Consider the following 8,879-nt stretch of genomic DNA (forward strand, 5'->3'; position numbering starts at 1 on the left):
CTCCATTATCTGATCTAAGACACTTCAATTTCTTTCCTGTCTCAATCTCAACCAAAGCTTTCCATTTCTTGAAAGTATCAAATACATCAGATTTATTCTTAATACAATAAATCCAAGTTTTTCTAGTTGCATCATCAATAAAAGTAACATAATAACGAGAGCCACCGAGAGATGATACCTGAACAGTTCCCCATACATCTGTATGCACAAGCTCTAATTTTCCATTCTTCTTTTCTTTCCCAACTCTGAGAAATCTGACTCTCTTCTGTTTTCCATAAATGCAATTCTCACAGAAGTCCAAATCAACATTCTTCAAACCCGGCAACAAATTCCTTGAGTGAAGAATCTTCATCCCCTTTTCACTCATGTGTCCGAGTCTATGATGCCATAATGCTGCATCTGCTCCTTTGGAAGTTAAAGCATTAACAGAGTTAGAAATACCATTGCATAAATACAATGTACCAACCTTTTCGCCTTTTGCTATTACCAGGGCTCCTTTGGTGACCTTCCAAGCTTTATCTGTGAAAGTTGTCACACAACCTTCATGGCCTAACTGCCCTGTTGAAATCAGATTTTTCTTTAGATCTGGAACATGCCTTACCTCCTTTAATAGCCATTGGTTTCCATTCTGCTGTTTTACAAGAACCTTACCCATTCCAACGATTTTACAGGGTTTATCATCACCCAAACGAACTTGTCCAAAATCTCCTTGAACATAGTCATGAAAGTATTTCTTATCAGGTGTGGCATGGAATGAAACCCCTGAATCTACCACCCAGGAATCAGTAATATTTTCGAAAGAAAGAATCAAAGCATCTTGTAACACCTCACCTGTCACATTTGCTTCATGATTGTTTTCTTGTTGTGCATCTCCTTCTTTTCCCTTCCGAGATCTACAGTCTTTCTTTAGGTGTCCTTTCTTTCCACATTTCCAGCACACTATCCCCGATCTGGACTTGGATATGCCTTTCCTTGATTTACTGCGATATCCTGAGCTCTTTCCTCTTTCCATTTTTCTTCCTCTAGACTCTGCACTCAAAGCATTTCCCGATGTCTCACCGGAGCTTTTCCGTCGCATTTCCTCGCTAAGGATAGCACCGACAACATCATCAAACTTTAAAGTACTAGATCCAGAAACGGAGTTACTAATGGCCATTACCAAACCATTCCAACTTTCTGGTAATGAGCACAAGAATAACAGAGCTCTAACTTCATCATCAAAGTTTACCCCTACAGAACTTAGCTGACTTGTAACTGTGTTAAAATCATTTAAATGGTTTGCAACAGATCCACCTTCCGACATATTCATATTAAATAGTCGTTTCATAAGAAATACCTTGTTTGAGGCCGAGGGTTTTTCATATAGTTTCGACAACATCTTCATCAAACCCTCTGTCGTGGTTTCCTTCGAAATGTTGAAGGCCACTGACACAGCAAGGCACAACCGTATTGTTCCGAGTGCCTTTCTATCGAGAAGGTTCCATTCTTCATATTTCATACTGTCGGCATCTTTGTTTTTCCGCCCAACGGCAGGTATAGATCTTTCTGATACAGATAATCTTCCATCTGCATCTTCCACAACAAAAAGTTTTAGTCGTTAAATTTCTCGACCCTAAACTTACCATCTTCCGCCATTGCTCCCACTCGAACTAGGAACCCTTCTTTCCTGCGAGTTTATCAGCCAAATAGACCTTCGGCTCTCATACCAGTTGTTGGAAAATTATTTATTACGGAGCAATGGAACACATAAAATATTGCAGAAATATAAACACAGAAAATGCATAAAACAAGAGAGACACAGATATAGGTGGTTCACCCAGTTTGGGCTACGTCCACCCCGAACAGCCAGTCCTTCCTTTCTATTATCCAGCAAAATGAAGAGACACAACCTACAACAAATCCGCTGTAATATCCTCTGTTTTCTCTCACAGTCTCACCTCTCTGTTTCTCGCTCACACAGAATACACATCTATCACACAACCTCAAATACAATACCCTCATACAAAGAGAGGGGTTGCCTTCTAGGGCAAAAGGGCAAAAAACCCTAAACTAAATATAAGTTCTACCGTCAGATCATCCGCATAATGAACGGCCCAGATTGACTAGAAATTACTATACTTTTACAAGGCAATTTTACATTTATTTTTGGCTTCGGGGGCACTACCCCCGAGCCCCCGGACCCCCCAGGGGGGACAAGTCCCCCCCGCACCCCCCCCCGTGTGGAGGGGTGTACAAAACTTCCTGGGGTATACATCCGGCTGAAACAAAAGACCTCTGAACAATCATGCTCCACACACAAAAATATTTCATATGCATTAAATCTATATTTCACTGCTTTGAATATTTATACCTCTCTAACCTTAGGGGTATTTAGCTTAGTGGATCCTCACATTGCTAAGTCTTTTAATTTAGAGAATTGATGCTTCAAATGTATATGTGCTCTAAATTACACCTATATACTCTAGTAGAGTCATAATTTTTAGGGGGTTCACTTAGTAAACCTATGGAATAACACCTTCACCAATGTGACATTATTTGCTAAACCCTTCCTTGTAGACCTTTCTAATTGCTCCCCCACTGCCCTATTTTCACTAGGTTTCTAATTCGCGATATTTTTCATACCCCTTGTATGTTGGTCTCAATATATTGACCACTTGTCACCTACTAATCATCTTTATGCTTCCTCCTTTCTATACATTCACAAACCACTATAATTTTACTTGCTCAAGTTACACTTAGACTAGATCAAGCTTCCTCTCGACCATCCTTCTAAAGTCCATATATCTACACCCGTAGATAGATTAAAATACACCTCCAAATTACCTATATACATAGATATATTTAAATACCCTTCTCATCCTTATTACCAAGCCATATATTGCTAAACTTTTAAATAATTAAACAAACTCCAATATGAGTGGACATGGTAGAGTATTGCCTAACTAGTGCAACCCCTCTATTGCAAGTATGTAAGGTCTAAAGGTCCTTATATACTTTTGATTGATGACATACTACACTATCTAGTTTGTAGTCATGTTCTTGATTGTACAATGCAATGGTTTTTTGGTTGGAGTACTCTCCTAAAGGCAATCACCTATTACTATTTTGTTTGAAAATATGTGGTTTTGCCTTGTGATCTTTGTTATATAGAAATCCATTTCGACAATATTACTATATCCTATTATCATAACATTTTTTTATTCTTTGTAGTTATTCCATGATTATCACTTCACTATAGTATTACATAGTTTATGATACATAAATAAAAATATTAAAAATATTTAATCCATTTTGCTTATAATTAGTCTCATTAGCACACCAACTAAATGCCAAGTGACATCTCACGTACAAAGGTGCTTTGTCTAGGATTTCTTGTCCAAACTAATAAATATAGTTACATCTTTCTCATTATATCCCTTAATATCATCTAGTATTTATGCATCTTATTTAATGCCAAGTATTATTGCCTAATATTAATACCTAAATAACAACTCACATACGAAAAAACTCGGGATTTCTTCTCCAAACAAATAAATCTACTTGCATCTTTTCATTCCATCACTCTAACATCACTCAATATTATATATTGTTTGTGCCTCTAATTTAATACCGAGTATTATTTCTTAATATTTACACCAAAGGTGTTCTCTTTTGAGGGGTTGGGCTGGGCAAACACTATTTGCCCCAGCCAATCCCTACACTGCATTTTCATCGTCTTCTAACCAACTGAAATATGACACATAGAAAAAAGTGCACTGGCAGAAAAGTATGATTTTTATCATCAATGAAGGGGAACTTTGACATGAAGGATTTGAATGAATTCCCGTCACATATTCTTCTCTTCTACTATGTTCCTAGAAGAGGCGTAACCTTGAATAGTAAGGTTGACGAGAAAACTAGAAAGTCGATAGTTTGTGATTTGGGGTTTCCATACATTTGAACAATAAGAATTCGAACAATTGGTGATTTTCGGTGTAGAAACATAGAAAAGACAACGATGAATCTAGCGGTTGCTTGTTGAGATCGATGTCTGTCAAGATTGGTGTCTGGGAAGCATTTGTCCTTCCGTAATAATCTTCTTGAAATTTTTGGAACAATCCGAGGCGTACAAATATTAAGAGATCCACTCCTTTGGGTTTGAAAGTAATCACATCCTCAAATGCTTTTGCTGACTTCACTCTTTATAATAAAGAAGATTTGGAAAACCATTATCTAATAAATGCAATAAAGGGGTAACAAGTACATTGGTTGTTGTTGGAGAAATAGACTCTGATTCTTTTCCATCTGATGCAGCTTCTTTTGTATGGTTTCAAATGAAAACGAACATAAAAAAACAACACGTTAAATAAACATTAAATAAAACCTTACTACGTACACTTAGATGAACATCTCAAACTCATCAACTGTCACATATTTTATAAGCAGAAGACCCATAAACAAGCATTATATTTCATAATACTCTTCTCATCACAAGTGCATAAAAGAAGACAATAATACATCAACAAATGAACAAAAAATTCTACTTGTGGTGCTCCTTTCATTCTGACACTAGATCCATAACTAAAAAATAGATTAGAAAAACCGATGTAACTGATTCAACATCCTATTGCAGTATGAGATAAAAATATGGCAAAAGAGAAAACAACCTTGTCCCAAATTCAATATTAAATTATCAGAAGTAGTACTAAGCAGAGAAATGATATTTCTGCCATTTTAAACAATCTCCCATATGGGTTGTCCATTTGGGATATCTTAAATATGCAATCGTAAGGGATTCCATTTGTTCCTAGAACCAAGAATTTACATCCTTTCATCTTTGGTTCCTTTGAATCTCATGTATGCCACTGATAAGTGCCTGAAATCCAATTTAAAGTATGAAGAGCGTGGTGAAAATTTGGGTATCTATTCTCCATTGGTCGCTACTAAGCAACTAATTAAGTGGGACCAACACCCAAGCAAGTTTGTGCAATGGTCAAAGGTCAGGGCTCTCAATCTACTTGGGTTCATGGTGGTTTGAGTATGTTTTAAGTGATATTCAAGGCCCATGGAATGGGTGTTTAAGGTGGTAATATCTGAGCACCGCTTAGGTGTTGAGCCTTGTTTTGTTAAACATTTGGGGAAATAACAAAACTGAAATCAAAACCTCTTTGCAATTATATTACTAGAGTTAAGATGATGAATCTATTCTACTGGATTTTCTTTTAAACAGGACTCACCTTGGATATTTTATTTTTTCCTTTAATAATGAGTCTATGTTGGGTAAATTAGAATGAGTGATGACACTACACAAATCGATAAACAAAGAGAAAATACAGGAAATCCATATGCCATCAAAAGATGGAAACTGTGAATTCCACAAGCCTCTCGCAATCTTAGGGTTTGGTTAATTAGTTAGGAAAACAACAACATTCTGTGCACCATAAGCCCTGCATTCTTTGGCTACTTCCCCTAGTCAATTGTTGCCTCGCCACCACCACCATATTTGTACCTCCCTTCGCGTACTCCCATGCCATGTGCTGTCAATATACACCCATTTCACTATCAACTACTTTGTTTCCTCATTACATTTCCAAAAAAAATAAAAGATAAAAAAAATAATAAATAATAAAAATAATAATAATAATAATAAATAAAAAAAATAAATTTCAGCATCAATGTATTGATAAAGTTTCACCATCACTATAAATTCACCTGGCATGTATCCAAAGACGCTCTTGTGATGAGAACTACCTTTCCCCAAACATGTTATGGGCGGGTGATTGATGAAAAGAATTCGAAAGAGTTTGGAAAAAGAGATTGTTGAAGGGAGCATGAGCGGTAGGGGGACTGATAACGCCACATCCCAACCCCACCTCCACCATGTTTTTACAGGGGAGCACATACCCATTGTGGTTGTAACTGGCCTGTTTTTTAATCTTTCATTCCATTCTTTGGGGATGTAACTGCAATGGTGGTATTATAGGGATTGGAGTACGAGGAAGAGAAGTAACATGATTGCCATGTGTTGCTATGCGCCATGCATTATCTGAGGTATCATGTGGCTATATAAGAACCTTCAATTTTCGCTTTGTCAATTTATTGGTCAGTCTAAATCAGGATAGGATACTTTACCAACAATAAATTATGTTATTATTGTCTCATTCCATTTTATGAAACCTGAATTTTACTCAATTGGGTGAACCAAATTTGAATTTTATTTTGAGATTTGCAACAAGAAATGCTAAAAATAGAAAATGCTAAAAATAGCACTGCTATAAATAGTCGGGCTATAAATAGCAGTTCAGCCATTGGAGATCTTAGCAACAATGGGTGAAAAGTGAAAGTGCTAAAAATAGCATTTCGGGATCCCTTCTTAATATAGTCAGTCCCTGGAATAAACATAGGAAGTAAAATTCGAATTTGATATCAACGGTAGTTTGGAAATTAATTAATTAATTCACCTTGAGTTAATTAGTTAAGGAAAATCAAACTTGAAGTCTATGTGAGGACATGCAACAATTTCTCCTTTGATTGAGGAATTTAACCTTCAGTTAAAGAGATAAGGATGAGTTGTAATTAGTTGACTTAGTTTAACTTAGTCAACTCCAGTTAGATTTGTTTAACAGTTTGTTAAATTAATGAGAGTTCAGTTAGTTAATGCTTGCATGCATCTAACTACTGTAATTCAAATAACTGAAGATTCAGTCATGGATAACTCATGCATGTCAATTCAGTCAGAGACCTAGTTGAGATCAGATGGAGGGACAATGTACTATCAGTTGCTAGGATATTCCTTTGTGAATATTCCTTGCATGCAGAAGGAATATTATTCCTTATGGATTGCGCAGTTGGACCTGAGGTTACAGTGAGTGTGATGAGGCCAATTCACACATGTGATATCATTGGACCCCAATCAAAACTGCGCACAGAAATAGGAGGCTTGGAGGGCTTGAGGAAGATATATTCTATGTCTATTGAGTCCGTGAGTTGTATTGTTTGATTGCAGAGAGAGCACGATAGCTTGAGAGCTGATTCTTTTTGTATCTTGAACAAGATTTCCACTTGTATGATAATACGGAGTTGGGGTTTTAGGTTGGTGCTTTCCCTAGTGATATATCTTCTGTGTTATGGTTGATTACTTCTCATTCTCAGTTATATCTGTTCATGCTTGATGTTTCTCATGTTCGATTAAGCTTTCGCTAAATTGTTTGTAGAAGTAGATCAAGTGTTTTGCTTTAGTACATTACATTACCAGGTGATCTACAGTGGGAAATTTCTACATGGTATCAGAGCAAAGGTGATCAAGGAAGAACAATATACAAGCAGGAGAAGTATGAAGTTTGGTTTCTGAATATTGAATTGAGTTCTTATCACATCTATTTCACCGATGGCATTCAGTGATTTAGACTTGAATATGCCCTTGATGGCAGTTCGAATTATATAGCCTGGAAGGATCGCATGGAGGAAGTATTAGAAGATAACGACCTAAAGGACTTCATTGATCAAGAAGTCCAGAAGCCAATTGATGCTACTCAACTGGTGGAATGGAAAAAGTGTGTGGCTAGAGCAAGGAGAATCCTCTTGGAGGGAGTTCGAGATCACATAGTCTCGAGCCTCCATGGGAAGGAGACTCCATTTTTGATGTGGAAAACATTGAAAGATCTTTATCAGAATAACTGTGATCAAAGGATGCTGGCGCTGAAGGACAAACTTCGAAAGATCAAGTGCGAAAAGGGCGACGCAATCTCTACGTTCCTTAACGAGCTCACCACTTGCAGGGATGAGCTTGCAAGTGTAAGGGTCATGACTGCTGATGATGACATGGTGAGTCTAGCACTCCTCGGTCTTCCTAAGAGCTAGCATAGCTACCAGGACTCGGTTAATGGAAGAGAGAAACTGCCAGATTGGGAACGACTTTGGTCGGACCTAATGCAGGAGGAGATAAGGTGGAGCACCAGGGATGGATCTTCATCAAAACAAGATGATGAAGAAAATCTAGCTTTAGCGAGTAAAGCTAAGAAAGGGAAAGGGAAGGCGTCCCAATCCAAATCTTCTCATGGTGGGAAGAAGGTTGACAAGTCGAAGGTGCGATGCTTTCACTGTCATGAATTGGGCCATTATGCTATGAATTGTTCGTAGAAGAAATCCAACAAGGGTTCCTCAAAGGGATCTGATGGTGATACACTAGCTTCACAATTTGAGCTGGATTTCTCGCTTATCGCATGCATGGTTTCATCCATGGTGGGATGTGTTTGGTACCTGGACAGTGGAGCTTCTTTCCACATGTCAGGTGACAAGAATCTTTTCAGTACCTTGGAGGAGAATGATCTCCAGATGCCAATCAAGATGGGCAACGCTGGAAAATACTGTGTCTCAGGTGAAGGTATAGTTGTGTTTCAGAGGGAGCATGGTGCTCCTCTCAACCTATCTGCTGTTAAGTATGTACCAGGTTTGAAAAAGAATCTTATGTCTGTTGCTATGCTAGAAGATAAAGGCTATGATGTAGTCTTTAGTAAAGGAAAAGTTTTTCTGAGGCATATCGACACCAGACAGACCAAGCGAATAGGGATTCGAGTAAAGAATCTCTACAAGCTGGAGGTAGATGACTGTGTTGCACTGAATTCCAAAGCAGAGGTGGTGCAAAGCCAAGATTTTGGTGATCTATGGCATAGAATACTGGGCCACTTACATCACGGGACCTTGAAGATCATGCAACAAATTTCTACCGACTTACCCAAGGGAAAACTGGAGCAAATAGACACATGCAAAGGATGCACCCTGGGTAAGTATGCGAAATCTTCCTTTCAAGATCGGGATAGTAGAGCTGGAGCAATCCTGGAGCGAGTTCACTCAGATGTATGTGGGCTATCCTCTCTAGTCTCCACCACTAAACAAAGGTA

Source organism: Pinus tabuliformis, chromosome Q, assembly GCF_031772625.1.
Source record: "Pinus tabuliformis cultivar Carrire ecotype Pingquan chromosome Q, CPIR1, whole genome shotgun sequence".
Taxonomy (NCBI): domain Eukaryota; kingdom Viridiplantae; phylum Streptophyta; class Pinopsida; order Pinales; family Pinaceae; genus Pinus; species Pinus tabuliformis.